This window comes from Bombina bombina, chromosome 2 (genome assembly GCF_027579735.1).
Source record: "Bombina bombina isolate aBomBom1 chromosome 2, aBomBom1.pri, whole genome shotgun sequence".
NCBI classification, from domain to species: Eukaryota; Metazoa; Chordata; class Amphibia; order Anura; family Bombinatoridae; genus Bombina; species Bombina bombina.
In genome coordinates this window covers 974,036,095-974,054,399 of record NC_069500.1, presented here as the reverse complement: position 1 = coordinate 974,054,399, position 18,305 = coordinate 974,036,095, and the positions used below count along the sequence as shown (strand labels likewise).

Here is an 18,305-nt window from a genome sequence, read left to right as displayed (position 1 = left end):
TGCCACTTTAGTTTTCCACTCCTGAACACTAGGGGTGGTCTGTTTTTTCCAATACATGGGAATCAAGCTTTTTGCTCCATTGAGCATCACAAGAAAAAGCCTATACTTATCTTCCCTAGTGATCTTAGGTAGCTGATGATATAGTAAGTAACTTGGATTGGGAGGAATGATCACCTCAAGAACCCTACTCATTTCGGCCATTATGTCATTCCAATAAGGTGTTAGTAGGGGACAGGTCCACCAAATATGTAATAGGGTGCCATTTTCTCTGCATCCTCTCCAGCATCCCCCATTTGTGTGGGGGTATATGTGTTTTAACCTTTGGGGGGTCAGATACCACCTGTTCAACAATTTATATTGTGTTTCCTGAACCCTAGCTGAGACTGAGGCTCTCTTTGTTTTGTCAAATATCTTGTTCCATTCCCTGGGTCCTATTTCTAGGCCCAGCTCATTTTGCCATGTCTGTGTATAACCCGGAAGGTAGTCATCCCCGCCTTGTTGTAACAGTCTATAAATCTGGGAGATCAGGTGAGACGGAGGTGCGGTCATTGTGCACAGGGTTTCAAAGTAAGTTCTGCGTCTAGTCAAGTCTGGCTTGGCTTTATGAGTGTCAAGGTAGTGCAATGTCTGTGTCACCGTGAACCATGAGGTAAAAGCCCCTCTGTTCCACTCAACTAATTCCGCTTGTGACTTCAATTTATCCCGACAGAGTATATTATATATTGCTGATTCGCCAAGGCTGTAAGTCTTGTTCGGGAAATTGAGTCTTGATAGAAATTCCATATCAGGATTTTCTCTGATAGATGTAATTGGTGAGGATTGCGTCGATACATAGGCGGCTTTTTTAATCAGTTTATCCCAAATCGAGAATACCTCCTCGATCATTGGGTAGAGTCTGACCAAAGGAGGTCTGTCATTGGAGAGGGTCCACGCGAGAGCTCCCACGTTGCCCCTCTTCAGAAGCACGCCATCGATCTGAACCCAGGCCTTTTGGGCTGAGTTATGACACCATTCCACCAATCGTTGAAGGGATATTGCCGTATGATACATTCTCAAGTCTGGTATACCCAGCCCGCCTCTATTCCGAGGTAGGAAGGTAGTTTTACTGTTGATTCTCGGCTTCAGATCTCTCCAAATATAGGACTCTAGAGCAGACTGTATCTGATGAATAATGTGCGAGGCCGCCGATAGAGGGATAGTCTGCATGACATATAACACTCGTGGCAGCACATTTATCTTGACCACGCCGATGCGGCCCAGCCAAGAGATGGTTTTATTTCTCCAGGACGATAGGTCTTTAAGGATCTCGTCTCTAATGTTTTTATAGTTCATGTCCACTATCTCCTTTATGCATGGTGTTAGGTGAATACCAAGATATTTTAGTTTGCCATGTGCTATTTTTATCGGGCATGCACCTTCTAGAGTCTGGAAGTCGGTGTGGGGAATCGAGACATTCATAATCTCTGATTTGGAAGGGTTTAAGAGAAAGTTTGATACTGTGCCAAAGAGTGTGAACTCTTCTCGGGCCGCCACCAAGGACCCTTTCACATCCAATATCATAAGTAAGACATCGTCTGCGTACATGGCGAGCTTATGTTCATCGCTTCCCACAGGGATGCCATGTACTTCTGGGTTTGCCCGGATCCTACTCGCCAAGACTTCAATTGTCAATGCGAATAAGAGCGGAGACAGGGGACATCCCTGCCTGGTCCCATTGCGAATTGTAACGGCGTTAGAGAGTACACCGTTCACCCTAACTCTAGCGTTCAGTGACGAATACAAGGACATGATCTTGTTTATAAATTTAGAACCCAGTCCAAATTTCTCCAGGGTGTGTCGCATAAACACCCAGCTGACCCGGTCAAGCGCTTTTTCTGCGTCTGTGGAGACCAGGGCCAGTGGGGTTGTAGTATTATGGGCATGTGTTATAATCTGGAGGACCTTTAGGGTATTATCCCTTGCCTCACGTTTCGGAATAAAGCCCACTTGATCAGTAGAGATCAGCTGTGGTAAATATTTGTTGAGGCGGTTAGCTATAACTTTCGCCAGAATCTTGATATCCAAATTTAGTAACGATATAGGTCGGTAGTTCTCTGGTCTATTGTCTGGTTTGTTGGGTTTAAGGATCACTGTGATATCTGCTTCGAGTATCGAGTGGGGTAAAACCGGGGAGTCGGACAGCTGGTTAAAAAGAATCAACATTTCTGGTGCCAATATATCACCGAATGTTTTATAGTATTTAGTTCCAAATCCATCCGGACCTGGGCTTTTCCCGGTTGCCAGAACTTTAATGGCTTGTTTAATTTCTGACAGTGTGATCGGAGACTCCAATGCCTCGGAATCTTGGTCAAAGAGCTTAGGGATCTCCACCCCTTCTAGGTATTCAAATATCTGTTGCATTTTGCGTGCTCGAGAGGGGGCTCATCTCTTACATCATCTACTCTCTGTATGTTATATAGGCTCTCATAATAAGATCCGAAGATCTCAGCGATTGATTTACCATCCTCTTTCGATCCCCCGTCTGGGTGAATCATGCTGTATACATAGTGTTTGTTTTTTTTCCTCGCTATTGCTCTGGCCAGTAGACGTCCAGCTTTATCCCCTTGTTCGTAAAATTGTTGCCTCAAGATTAAGGCCGCTTTTTGATAGTCTACTTGAAGGAACTTCATGAGTTCCGATCTCGCTTGAGCCAGAGTCTTGGTTAATGTAATATCAGCTGGTACTCTTTTATGTGCTTGTTCCGCTATTTCTACCTCAGCGAGCAAGCTGCGATATTTCTCTCTCCTTCTCCTAACTAGTCCAGCCTTTCGCTTGAGAAAAAGGCCTCTGATTGTGCATTTATGAGCCTCCCAGACCACTGAGGCCTGGAAGTCCGAGTCTCTGTGTATTTGGAAATATTCCATCAGAGCCCTTTCTATTTCCAGTTTAAATACTGGATCCTCCAGGAGGAGGTCGTCCATCTTCCAGATGTATGGTGTGGCCGGTACATTAGACCATAATACAGTACAAGTGACCGGAGCATGATCTGACCATGTAATGGGAAGTATGTTACTATTCGTGGAGAGTGTGAGTCCAACAGTGTCCGTAAACCAGTAATCGATTCTGTAGTATTTTCTATGAGGGTGGGAGTAAAATGTATAATTGTTAGATGAGGGGTGATGCAACCGCCAAATGTCATGTAGTGCCGTGTCCCTAAGGGTGGTCAGTATATGTTTAAGCGATTTATGGGGGACGCTGGAAAGTCCATCAGAGGTGTCCAGGGTTGGGTCCAAGGAGGCATTTAGATCACCACCCAAGAACAGAATACCAGATTGGATATCGAGCATTTTGTGTATTACCTTCTGAAAGAAGACCTGCTGAGATTGATTAGGGCAATAAACATTAACTAATGTTATGGGTCTGTTGTATAGTGAACCTGGGAGGATCAGGTATCTACCTTCTGGGTCCCTGTATATTTGTGCAAGTTTGAATGGTAAATCTGCACTGAAAAGGACACCCACCCCGTTTTTTTTCTGGGGGCCTGAGGCAAAAAAGGCCAGTGGGTACTGTCGGCTATACCAGCGGGGTTCATGGCCTATAGCAAAGTGTGTTTCTTGTAGGTAGATGATGTTACCTCCCTGTCTATGCAAGTCTCTCATTACCATAGAGCGCTTAGCTGGACTATTCAGGGCTTTTGCATTTATAGAGATTAATTCTATGGGACGGGACACAATTCCCAAGCGCGGGTTCGCCATACTTTTCTTATTCTTTTTGCGAGAGAAAAAAAAAAAGGGGGGGGTAGAGAGGGAGGAAAGGGGTAGTGGGAGATAGAGGAAGAGTGGAAGAGGATAGATGAAAGTTAGGAAAACGAAAAAGTACTAGCGGGAGATAGAAGAGAATGAGTTATGTCACAGTAAAGAAAGCCTAAATGTGAAGCACTCTGTGTGACAGACTCTTTGTTATAGGAAGAAACCGTAACTGATATTGTGCAGAAACCAATCTAGTAAAGAACAGATAACAATAATAAACAACAAAAGCAGGGGTAGTGTTCCCCGCCTACTTACACTACATATATTTTCCTTTGAAAAAATAAACAACAGTAATAAGTGCATTTAAAAAGGTGCATTTTCACGACCTACCCTCCATATATTTATGAGAGAGCTCCTATGTCGAGCCTCTTGCCAGATTCCAGGGGAGAACCTAATATGGGGTCGTTAATCTACAGGGAGTGCAGAATTATTAGGCAAATGAGTATTTTGACCACATCATCCTCTTTATGCATGTTGTCTTACTCCAAGCTGTATAGGCTCGAAAGCCTACTACCAATTAAGCATATTAGGTGATGTTCATCTCTGTAATGAGAAGGGGTGTGGTCTAATGACATCAACACCCTATATCAGGTGTGCATAATTATTAGGCAACTTCCTTTCCTTTGGCAAAATGGGTCAAAAGAAGGACTTGACAGGCTCAGAAAAGTCAAAAATAGTGAGATATCTTGCAGAGGGATGCAGCACTCTTAAAATTGCAAAGCTTCTGAAGCGTGATCATCGAACAATCAAGCGTTTCATTCAAAATAGTCAACAGGGTCGCAAGAAGCGTGTGGAAAAACCAAGGCGCAAAATAACTAACCATGAACTGAGAAAAGTCAAGCGTGCAGCTGCCAAGTTGCCACTTGCCACCAGTTTGGCCATATTTCAGAGCTGCAACATCACTGGAGTGCCCAAAAGCACAAGGTGTGCAATACTCAGAGACATGGCCAAGGTAAGAAAGGCTGAAAGACGACCACCACTGAACAAGACACACAAGCTGAAACGTCAAGACTGGGCCAAGAAATATCTCAAGACTGATTTTTCTAAGGTTTTATGGACTGATGAAATGAGAGTGAGTCTTGATGGGCCAGATGGATGGGCCCGTGGCTGGATTGGTAAAGGGCAGAGAGCTCCAGTCCGACTCAGACGCCAGCAAGGTGGAGGTGGAGTACTGGTTTGGGCTGGTATCATCAAAGATGAGCTTGTGGGGCCTTTTCGGGTTGAGGATGGAGTCAAGCTCAACTCCCAGTCCTACTGCCAGTTTCTGGAAGACACCTTCTTCAAGCAGTGGTACAGGAAGAAGTCTGCATCCTTCAAGAAAAACATGATTTTCAAGCAGGACAATGCTCCATCACACGCGTCCAAGTACTACACAGCGTGGCTGGCAAGAAAGGGTATAAAAGAAGAAAATCTAATGACATGGCCTCCTTGTTCACCTGATCTGAACCCCATTGAGAACCTGTGGTCCATCATCAAATGTGAGATTTACAAGGAGGGAAAACAGTACACGTCTCTGAACAGTGTCTGGGAGGCTGTGGTTGCTGCTGCACGCAATGTTGATAGTGAACAGATCAAAACACTGACAGAATCCATGGATGGCAGGCTTTTGAGTGTCCTTGCAAAGAAAGGTGGCTATATTGGTCACTGATTTGTTTTTGTTTTGTTTTTGAATGTCAGAAATGTATATTTGTGAATGTTGAGATGCTATATTGGTTTCACTGGTAAAAATAAATAATTGAAATGGGTATATATTTGTTTTTTGTTAAGTTGCCTAATAATTATGCACAGTAATAGTCACCTGCACACACAGATATCCCCCTAAAATAGCTATAACTAAAAACAAACTAAAAACTACTTCCAAAACTATTCAGCTTTGATATTAATGAGTTTTTTGGGTTCATTGAGAACATGGTTGTTGTTCAATAATAAAATGAATCCTCAAAAATACAACTTGCCTAATAATTCTGCACTCCCTGTATATGCTAGGAAGGTCCTTGTCCCTTATGTAACTTGATAAATTTAGTGATTGCTTTTAGGTGTTCTCTGTACCTGTGGCCAATAAGGTTGTTATCCACTACCTATGCGTTTATTGGGTGTTCTCTGCCTCAGTTGGGTAAAAGACCCCTATTAGGATTGATACAAGGTTATCCAGAAAGAGGGAGACCTGATGGTTGTACATCCTCTGCTCACCACTAATTGGTCTTATGGACTTGATAACATTATTTATACTTAAATATTCTCTTCTTATACACTAGTCTATAAGTCTAGCGACCGTCAATATATTATTTTTCTTATCCCACAGCTCTTAGTTATTATTTAGTCAAGCATAACTATTGCTCCACATATTTAGTAAGGGACTTAGATTAAGGGCTTCTGGAATTTGCTCCAGAAGAATATAACTGTGGAACCAGAAACTCACATCTCAGAGTTTTTATCTTAACAGTGTTTCCTCTATTTGCCTCATGCTAGCTAGGGTACTCCCATCTGACTGTGTGTAATAAACTAGCTGAGTCAAATGAGCAGCAACTCAATCAAATCTTAATAACATACAGGGATATTGTGGTTGTAACTATAGGATCGAGCTCTGAACCATAAGGCAATAACATACAATTATTCAAACATGTGCAAACACAACAGAACATCATTAGTACTGGAATTACATACTGCTACCAATATCATTCTATGGATTGACCACAGGGGATATTATCAGTCAAGACTTGTAACAAATTTAAACACCATTAGGTTATAACTTATCTGAGGTGATTCTCAATGTCCAGGAAGTTAAAGCCCAGTTTCGGGGCTACTGCTAGGAAAGGTAGGTCACAACATCCAAGTAATGAGAGAAGAATGTTCCTTATGTTCAGTCTGGAAGGTGCTGCAGGCCACTGGGTTCCCCATCAGCTGGACCCTCCGGGGCCACAGGGGCCCTCACAGGAAGTCTTATATTGAGGCCCAATGCCTGGTTGAAGGATGGGAGGTCTGTTGGTGTCTTGAGGACATGTGTAACATTATTTTTAGTGACCATGAGGCTGGTAGGAAAACCCCATCTATATGGGATTCTATTAGCTTTCAAAGCAGAGGTGACAAACCTGAGGTCCCTCCTCTTTTGGAGAGTAGTTGGACTCAGATCCGAATATACTTGCAGTTCCACACCTCTGAATTCTATCTTTTGCTTGTTTCTAGCCAGTTGAAGCACTTCTTCTTTTTCTTTGAAGGATAGTAGCTTTAAGATGATGTCTCTAGGTGGGGCCCGTCCTGGGGGTTTAGGGCGTAGCGCCCTGTGTGCCCTTTCAATCTGGATCTCAGGACCCACGATTTCATTTCTGAGATATTTGACAAAATCTTGAATATATTCCTGTATAGCAGGGGGTTCAATTGACTCTGGAACTCCTCGCAGTCTGAGATTGTTCCTCCTACTGCGGTTCTCAAGGTCTTCAATTCTGTCTAGTAACGTATGTACTGTACTCTCTTGCGCCTGTAGAAAGCTGGCTTGATGTTGGAGGTCAGAGCTGAGTGCCTCATGCTTTTCCTCTACTTGAGTTACTCTGCGGTCAACAGCTGAAATATCTTGTTTAAGTTCATGAAACATAGATTTAAAATCCCTCATGGCCTCTTTTATGTCTGCTTTGGATGAAAGAAGCTTTATATCCTCCTTGGTCACACAACTTTGGTGGGTGGGCATTGTTTCAGGATTATGAATCTGTGCAGTTATGCCTTTCTGGTGTGTCTCAGGCCTCCCCAAAGGAGCTGCAGGTTCATTTGCTATTAAAAAAATTGTCCATCACTGTGGTTTGGGAATTCTTAGGCAGTCTAGTTTGTCTTTTATTAGACATTACATAAACACCACCAATCTGAGCTTTATGAGTTGAGAGTGGTGTAACAGGCCCAGTAACAAGTGTTTACAAACAAATATATCTCTGTAAGGTAGCAGTGTTAACGTGTATGTGGCCTTTTTTTTTTTACTATAAGAAGTTAGATTTCTCTCGAGGGAACTATGAAGATCTAAGGCACTGAAATTGTTGGAGAAGTCTGGTGGATGAGGCACTGTTCTGTACCGTGTATGGCTTATCAGATTTACTTTTCATGCAGTGCACTTATCAGTTTTGCGGCCTATTCAGTTGCGGCTGTGAAAACTCTGCTGTTCCCTTATAATAAGCCTCCCTCACAGAGCCCACTAGTAAATCCTCAGATTAAGAGCTGGTAAGGGGTAGTAGAGTTCAGTACCTTATAAGTAGTAGATGGAAAGCAGCGGTCCCATCCGCCACGTGGCTCCTCACACTGTCTGCACTTGCTGCTAGGATTCACCGTGAAGGAGACCGGTGTCCGGTGTGTAGTCCCCCTTGATCGCAGCTTGTAAGTAGTCTCATCCAGCACAGCCGTTGGTCTCCACGTTATGTACGCCACAGCGCACAGGCTCACCTCAGTGCAGAACGGCTCCGGAGTTGCGCCAATTCAGTTAGTTCCCGGTGCTATGATGCACTGCTCGTGATCTGCCACCTAGTCGGTAAAGCCGATTGTTGATCAGAGGTACCTGAGTGCGGTCACCACCTCCGGGTGCGTTCAGGCCCAGCGATGGCGGTGCTGTTTTCAAATGCAGCTAGTCGGTTTTTTAAGCAGCCGCTGAGCTGTAGAAAGTGTCTCAGACTACAGGGAGTGCAGAATTATTAGGCAAGTTGTATTTTTGAGGATTAATTTTATTATTGAACAACAACCATGTTCTCAATGAACCAAAAAAACTGATTAATATCAAAGCTGAATAGTTTTGGAAGTAGTTTTTAGTTTGTTTTTAGTTATAGCTATTTTAGGGGGATATCTGTGTGTGCAGGTGACTATTACTGTGCATAATTATTAGGCAACTTAACAAAAAACAAATATATACCCATTTAAATTATTTATTTTTACCAGTGAAACCAATATAACATCTCAACATTCACAAATATACATTTCTGACATTCAAAAACAAAACAAAAACAAATCAGTGACCAATATAGCCACCTTTCTTTGCAAGGACACTCAAAAGCCTGCCATCCATGGATTCTGTCAGTGTTTTGATCTGTTCACTATCAACATTGCGTGCAGCAGCAACCACAGCCTCCCAGACACTGTTCAGAGAGGTGTACTGTTTTGCCTCCTTGTAAATCTCACATTTGATGATGGACCACAGGTTCTCAATGGGGTTCAGATCAGGTGAACAAGGAGGCCATGTCATTAGATTTTCTTCTTTTATACCCTTTCTTGCCAGCCACGCTATGTAGTACTTGGACGCGTGTGATGGAGCATTGTCCTGCTTGAAAATCATGTTTTTCTTGAAGGATGCAGACTTCTTCCTGTATCACTGCTTGAAGAAGGTGTCTTCCAGAAACTGGCAGTAGGACTGGGAGTTGAACTTGACTCCATCCTCAACCCGAAAAGGCCCCACAAGCTCATCTTTGATGATACCAGCCCAAACCAGTACTCCACCTCCACCTTGCTGGCGTCTGAGTCGGACTGGAGCTCTCTGCCCTTTACCAATCCAGCCACGGGCCCATCCATCTGGCCCATCAAGACTCACTCTCATTTCATCAGTCCATAAAACCTTAGAAAAATCAGTCTTGAGATATTTCTTGGCCCAGTCTTGACATTTCAGCTTGTGTGTCTTGTTCAGTGGTGGTCGTCTTTCAGCCTTTCTTACCTTGGCCATGTCTCTGAGTATTGCACACCTTGTGCTTTTGGGCACTCCAGTGATGTTGCAGCTCTGAAATATGGCCAAACTGGTGGCAAGTGGCAACTTGGCAGCTGCACGCTTGACTTTTCTCAGTTCATGGTTAGTTATTTTGCACCTTGGTTTTTCCACACGCTTCTTGCGACCCTGTTGACTATTTTGAATGAAACGCTTGATTGTTCGATGATCACGCTTCAGAAGCTTTGCAATTTTAAGAGTGCTGCATCCCTCTGCAAGATATCTCACTATTTTTGACTTTTCTGAGCCTGTCAAGTCCTTCTTTTGACCCATTTTACCAAAGGAAAGGAAGTTGCCTAATAATTATGCACACCTGATATAGGGTGTTGATGTCATTAGACCACACCCCTTCTCATTACAGAGATGAACATCACCTAATATGCTTAATTGGTAGTAGGCTTTCGAGCCTATACAGCTTGGAGTAAGACAACATGCATAAAGAGGATGATGTGGTCAAAATACTCATTTGCCTATTAATTCTGCACTCCCTGTAGAGGGTTAATGTTAGGATGTTCAAAAATGCTATATTCTGCTTAAAATTATATGGTATATGCACTTATTTTAGTGTAAGCTCAGCAGGGACATCAGAGCTTTTTTAGAAAGTAGCCATGTTCAGCTATGGCTAGGCTCCGCCCCCCAGCATTTTTATTTTTTAATAAATAACTGCACTAGGCAGTATTTTGGGGATAAAGTTGGCAGGATTAGAGTGTTAGAAAAAAAAAGGCACTGAAAAGTGTCTCTAAAATGTGTGTTCTCTATAAATATATATGTATATGCTTATACACATATTAACACATAAATACAGTATATATGTATATAATCAAATACATATATATTTACAATTTGCTGCCATCCCTGCGCTACTTACCCCCTACACTGCGCTAGTTCTCATGTCGTGTCTCCCTGCATGAGAACGGGGCTCCGATTTGAGCCTATGCAAGCGCGCTCGTGTTCGTATTGCTGTCAAATTGTAATACCAGCGCACATTAGCGTGCGCTGGTATTACTCGGTGGAGCGCAAATATAACGATATTTAGAGCTCCACTTGTAATCTGGCCCACTATGTTTAAATTAAGGCTTTTGCTGTCATGACATTAGTTATAAATTAAACCAAGTCAATTAAAGAAATAAACATTACATTACATTTGTAAAAGTCAGGTAAAGTCTATTCAACAATAAAGAGTTGATATTTTTTCAGAATAACTTAATTTAAACCTGAATTACGGCAGTCAAGTTTGACCAACTTTAGCCAACTGCTTTTTTTTTTATTGAGGGATTAAGTTAGGTTATACAGGTATAGTAAACATAAAGAAATTCAGTCACAAAATCCATGTGACAAAGATGCAACCACTTTAAATCAGACAATAAACAGGATATATTATGGCACATAACAAAATGACCATGTAACACTTGCATAATCCTAAAATAAAGAAAAAGAACCCTAATTTTATAAAATACAATGAGGCCGCACTTGCACCTCTATAGCAGCAAGCAAGGGATATATAAGATGAAAGTTCACATTTGGACCTCTCTAAGGAAAAATGGTTAAACACATAAAAAACAACACCAACTTATTTAACATTATAAAGGTAACTATCTACTTGTTCTGAAAACCCCATGATATACAAAATAATAACTAACTGAGGGCGAGATTACAAGTGGTGTGCTATTTAGTGCTTCGGCTTGAGTGTAAACATCTCTAGAAGGGGGATAATTCAGCCCCATAGTCAACGATGATTGTTTCAGATTTCTAAATTCAAGAATTAGTGCAAGGAAGGGAGGTCCGTAGGAGCCAAAGGGTCAATACTCACTGGAAAAAAACTAAACCTTGATATGTTTCATTGTATACAGTTTACATTTACTTGTTACTTTGTTTGATATAAAGTTTATATACTGCTTAAGTTTATTTCCTACTTTGTTTGATATACAGTTTATTTACTGCTTAAAGGGACATGAAACCCAATTTTTTTTTCTTTCATGATTTAGAAAGAGCATGCAATTTTAAACAACTTTTCAATTTACTTTGGTTATCTAATATTCTTCATTCTCTTGATAACCTTTGTTGAAAAACATATCTAAATAGGCTGTGTAGTTGCTGATTGGTGGCTGTACATAGGTGCGTCGTGTAATTGGCTCACCCATGTGCATTGCTATTTCTTCAACAAAGGATATTTAAATATTGAAGCAAATTAGATAATAGATGTAAATTGGAATGTTGTTTAAAATTGCATTCTCTATCTGAATCATGAAAGAAAAAAATTGGGTTTCATGTCCCTTTAAGTTTACTTGCTACTTTGTTTGATACACAGTTTAGATACTGCTTAAGTTCACTGGCTACTTAGTTTTCTATCAGAATTGTTCACAACTCAATTCCTAGTACTTATTTACTGATGTTAAGCATATTGAACTTTTAATATAAAGCTGCAACCTGTTCAGAAATGTAGGTGATTCTTTAAACAGTCTGTCAAACAGCCTGCGTCCAGAGAAGTAAGGAAAGGTGTCTTTCACTTCAGTCACATTTAATGTGCATTCCTGCGGGAGGCCATAGGTAGTGCTCAGCATCCCCAGAGACTGCCAAGTCAGGCATCAGTGAGTCTGAGTAACTGTGTTGGAAGATCCCAGTGGGAAAACTTAGAGTAGCAGAGAGAGACTAAGAAGGCCCTATTCAGTTGTGTTTGATGTGTGGGCTATAACTGTGTTTGTTGTGTATATGTTTGTTGAACGTACAGGGAGTGCAGAATTATTAGGCAAGTTGTATTTTTGAGGATTAATTTTATTATTGAACAACAACCATGTTCTCAATGAACCCAAAAAACTCATTAATATCAAAGCTGAATAGTTTTGGAAGTAGTTTTTAGTTTGTTTTTAGTTTTAGCTATTTTAGGGGGATATCTGTGTGTGCAGGTGACTATTACTGTGCATAATTATTAGGCAACTTAACAAAAAACAAATATATACCCATTTCAATTATTTATTTTTACCAGTGAAACCAATATAACATCTCAACATTCACAAATATACATTTCTGACATTCAAAAACAAAACAAAAACAAATCAGTGACCAATATAGCCACCTTTCTTTGCAAGGACACTCAAAAGCCTGCCATCCATGGATTCTGTCAGTGTTTTGATCTGTTCACCATCAACATTGCGTGCAGCAGCAACCACAGCCTCCCAGACACTGTTCAGAGAGGTGTACTGTTTTCCCTCCTTGTAAATCTCACATTTGATGATGGACCACAGGTTCTTAATGGGGTTCAGATCAGGTGAACAAGTAGGCCATGTCATTAGATTTTCTTCTTTTATACCCTTTCTTGCCAGCCACGCTGTGGAGTACTTGGACGCGTGTGATGGAGCATTGTCCAGCATGAAAATCATGTTTTTCTTGAAGGATGCAGACTTCTTCCTTTACCACTGCTTGAAGAAGGTGTCTTCCAGAAACTGGCAGTAGGACTGGGAGTTGAGCTTGACTCCATCCTCAACCCGAAAAGGCCCCACAAGCTCATCTTTGATGATACCAGCCCAAACCAGTACTCCACCTCCACCTTGCTGGCGTCTGAGTCGGACTGGAGCTCTCTGCCCTTTACCAATCCAGCCACGGCCCATCCATCTGGCCCATCAAGACTCACTCTCATTTCATCAGTCCATAAAACCTTAGAAAAATCAGTCTTGAGATATTTCTTGGCCCAGTCTTGACGTTTCAGCTTGTGTGTCTTGTTCAGTGGTGGTCGTCTTTCAGTCTTTCTTACCTTGGCCATGTCTCTGCGTATTGCACACCTTGTGCTTTTGGGCACTCCAGTGATGTTGCAGCTCTGAAATATGGCCAAACTGGTGGCAAGTGTCATCTTGGCAGCTGCACGCTTGACTTTTCTCAGTTCATGGGCAGTTATTTTGCGCCTTGGTTTTTCCACACGCTTCTTGCGACCCTGTTGACTATTTTGAATGAAACGCTTGATTGTTCGATGATCACGCTTCAGAAGCTTTGCAATTTTAAGAGTGCTGCATCCCTCTGCAAGATATCTCACTATTTTTGACTTTTCTGAGCCTGTCAAGTCCTTCTTTTGACCCATTTTGCCAAAGAAAGGAAGTTGCCTAATAATTATGCACACCTGATATAGGGTGTTGATGTCATTAGACCACACCCCTTCTCATTACAGAGATGCACATCACCTAATATGCTTAATTGGTAGTAGGCTTTCGAGCCTATACAGCTTGGAGTAAGACAACATGCATAAAGAGGATGATGTGGTCAAAATACTCATTTGCCTAATAATTCTGCACTCCCTGTATGTGGTGTTATGTACGTATGTTTTGATTTTAATTTTGATAGATAGATGATAGATAGATAGATAGATAGATAGATAGATAGATAGATAGATAGATAGATAGATCGTTGAATAGATAGATGTGGGCTGTATGTGTGTGTAGCGGCCTGTATTTGTTTATGTGTAATGTGGGTGTCAGGCTCTTTTAAAGATATAGGGGCCGAATTATCAATGTCCGACAGACATCGCTGAAAGCAGACAGCATACGCTGTCGGCATTTATCATTGCTGCTTGTGCAATGCCACCCCCTGCAGGTTTGCGGCCAATCGCTAGCAGGGGGTGTCAATCAGTCTGCTCATATAGGATTGGGCGGCTTGATGTCCGCAGCCTCAGAGCAGGCTAACCAGTTAAGGAGCAGCGGTCTTAAGACTGCTGCTTCATAATTGCTGTTTCTGGAAAGCCTTCAGGCTCGCGTTGAAACAGGGGCATCAAGGGCCATTCGGCTCTTGGTAAATCAGCCCCATATTCTGCATTTTAGGAGTAAATATAATTTTTGGTGGATACCGCAAATAAGTGAATATCATAGCTATGCTATGGTTTGTAATGTCTCTGCTATAAAAATATTGCAAGAAACCTAGAGGCCGATCCCAATAATTTAGAGAAACATTTCTAATGATTTTCAGAGAACCACCACTCAAGTCTATAAGGATTTTTGTAGATCGACCCCCTAATAAGAAATTCATACAGTAATACACAATGTGAATCTTTGTATAAAATATTTGTCATTTTACAAACAATAATACGAATATGGTTTTCTTTCATGCTTCAACAACAATAAGAAATATTATGCTAACTTGATGTATCTTTTACCCTATTAAAAAAAACATAAAAGTAAAAGTTAAACCTTTTAAAATTAAAAAAAAATAATACTTGTTTTAGCAAATTTCCCGTTTACTTTTGGGGGGCCGATTTATTAAGCAGCATATGCTGCTCATTTCGTGCGAGACAGTTGTAAGACCGCGGCTCCTTAACTCGTCCACCACCTATGAGGTGGCGGACTACAATCATCCCGATCAGATAAGATTGGGATGATTGACACGCCCTGCTAGCGGCCGTTTGGCTGCGAATGTGCAGGGGGCAGCATTGCACAAGCATTTCATGGATACCATTCTTGCACAACTGCTGCCACATAGTGCTCTAGAAATAGGCCAGCTCCTAAGCATACATCCCTGCTTTTTCTAAAAAAAACAGAACTAAATAAAACTGATAATAGAAGGGAATAAAAAAGTAGTTTAAAACTGCATGCTCTATCTGAACCATGAAAGAAAACTTTGGGGTTTCCCTTTAAGCACTAATTGACTACTAAGGTTATGTTCAGCCACCCTGGTCCTTTAAAAGTCAGACAGTTCAAATTCCAATGTGGTCTAACAGGTATTCTCCCCTTTAAATACATTAGCAAACACACTTTGCATGTAAACGTCTAGCTGCACTTTTTTAGCATTTTTGGAAGTATATACTATATAGTATATATTAATAGTACATGTGACAGATGATACAGTTTTTTATATAAGTGATATGATTGATAATTGCTTCTTACAATCATCATATTGACTAATCCCCTTTTGGTTACTTGTGTATGATAATTTATTTTTAGTGTTTCTAATCAATTTGATATGCAGCAATGTGTACTGTATACTCAGGGCCGGATCTCCCATTAGGCACAGTAGGCATGTGCCTACAGGCACCTTGCAGTGAGGGGCGCCTGCCTGTCAGTAATAAAAAAATAAAAAATAAATATTTTTTTTATGAGGGCATTTATTTTAGTAAGAATTGTGCTGCCAGGTGCCTACAAAGTCGAGTGTTTCATTGGGAATATGTTACAGCAGTTGAGGGAGCCATGAAGGACAGAGGGGCAAAGATTAAAACTAAACCCCTCCCATTTTTGCCAGGCATGTTTAGTTTCACTTTTATTTTATGTACTTCTGTTGCCTCACACAGCCAAGCTCCATGCTGATGTGGGGCAGAAACTTTTTGTTGAGGAATGAAAGCTTCAGGTTAGGACTGTACAAGGCTTCTAATGCTGCCTAGAATGAAAACATAACAAGCAGAGCACTTTAACCCCTTGGCTACCAGAGAGGGTTGCAGTGTATTCCCTTGTTATGTGCTGTATTCCTTTTTTATAGCCAGGAGTTTAAATTCTGCTTCAGGATGAATGTTTTTGTTCTATAAAGGCCTTGGAGGTGTGGAGGTTATGTGGGACTAGCTTCTCTGCTCTTTATTACAAACTGCCAATTGTGATTTACAGCCTTTAGGGCACTTTGACAACAAAGTTTGTAGACTGTAAGGCTGTAAAATGTGTATGTGTGTAAACCACTCACATGGCATATTTGTTTGCATGTATGTATACAATATATACACATACACACACATCACACACACACACACACACACATATATATATATATACACATACACACACATCACACACACACACACACATATATATATATATATATATATACACATACACACACATCACACACACACATATATATATACACACATCACATTAAAAATTGTTAATCTGTTCTTTTATCAAGTAAGTGTGGTATTTTTGTATTGTGGTAAATTGAATTTCTAAGTTCTAATTTTAAACACATTTGTTGACCCCTGGATTACATATAATCTACAACATTCCATGTTTTCCTTTGAGAGCAACCTCATATGATATTTATATTTCAGAACAAAATAAATGTAACATCTGTGTGTATTTGTACCAAAAATATCAGAGTTTACAAGATTTTTTTCATGTAGTGGAAAAAATACCTACATTTTATATTTTCTTCCACTGGCTGCACAGGTTGTTGATGGTGATGAGCTTGCATGCTGCTAGTTTTAATATTGCTATTGTTTACACAAAACTGTGTTTAACTCCAACAAAATGTTAAGCACATAGTCAAACTCATCTCCAAAAAAGCAATACACTAATGGCTTGTCAATAAACATGTCCTATGAGCCCATCTGGGTCTGCACAGATGTGTATTGCTGTCTCAGAACTGACATTGACTATGTGTTTAACTCTTTTGCAAGAGGCTAACACACTTCTGTGCAAGCACTAGTGCAATAATAAAATGCCCAGCAAACTGTCACATGTTATGTCCCTTTAAATAGGGTTTTCTTTAGAATATCTTGCATTAAAAGTTTAACATGATTTGTTTTTGTTATACATAATAGAAAATGTAATTTTACATCTAATATTTATTTTTAGTTGTCCTAAATAATAATAAAAAAAAGTCCTCATTTTTTCCACTTTTTTCTGGGGGGCGCTTCAGGTTTTTGTGCCTACAGCCACCTGAGATGTAAATCCGGCCCTGTGTATACTAAGGGTTATGTTATGTTTTACAGCCATGTGAGAATATGTATACTCATTTACTTCTTGTTTATAATATTTTCATTTATTTCTGAGACCTAAATAAGGAATTCTTCACTGCAATTATTCTTGTACTGTCACCATATACTATATACCCAATTTCACACAGATGGAGGGGATTTTGGGTATATACTGTAACTTCGAATGGAAGAACAATTCTGGTAGATATGAGAAAGTATAGACTATTCAAAAATGTTTTATCACTTTGGGAATATAAATCCAGTGAATGCAGATATGGATAGATAGATTAGTCTGCATATGAAAATCAAATATAGTACAATGTTAATAAGGATATTTTACTGATCTAAACATATTTGAAATGCTTACATTTTATTTATACTTCTATAGACCTACATTAAATCAGTGTTTTGAATACACCTATGAAAATAGATAGTCCAAGATAAAAACTATATATCACATAAGGTATTATAAATGCAATGAATGACTTTACAGGCTTTGCATATCACATAATACAATTAAGATATTTTACAAAATAAACGGCATGCAAAAAGTAACTGACAAGGTCATTTAGGGAATGTCAGCATAAAGTAGCTTCAGCTGTTCTTTACTAATCACAAAATTGTTTGAATGTACAACATTAAAATAAATGCTGTAGTACATTGTATTTATAGACTAAAAATAACAATAGTGAGTTATCGTTTAGAGAGAAGTCGGCTAGTTTTCAAAATAATTTTTTTGCAATGTTTAAAACCACGGATATGAGTAATACAATGCTACTTACTATTTTTGTGAAATAGATGCTTTGCTGAAAGTGAGCTTTTAGTTATTTTAGTTAATATGAAAGAAATCAAGTGAATGCAAAATGTTCACCATCTACAGAGGGAAACCATAAAATAGTGATTTGTTTAAAGTTTTAACAGATTGCAAACCTTTTCTACTATTAATTGACAGAACATCTATATGCAATACCTCAGTCTGACAAGTGAAATTTCCAAGCTCCGCAATGAAGTTATTGGGTAGGTAAACATATCCATAAACTCTTTTTTTAAAAAGCAGACCCATAACAATTAATCCATTAAATCAGATTTCACCTATTTATGAGGCATCATCAGACCACAGTAACTTCAGATATTTAACATTGAG

At 40.1% G+C, this 18,305-nt stretch overlaps 1 protein-coding gene across 1 annotated transcript in view; it reads right to left on the bottom strand.

Annotated features, from left to right (window-relative positions):
* Positions 1 to 18,305, bottom strand: part of LOC128647395 (B-cell scaffold protein with ankyrin repeats-like) — a 198,416-nt gene that overhangs the window by 112,507 nt on the left and 67,604 nt on the right. The gene's annotated exons all lie outside the window — the stretch shown is intronic.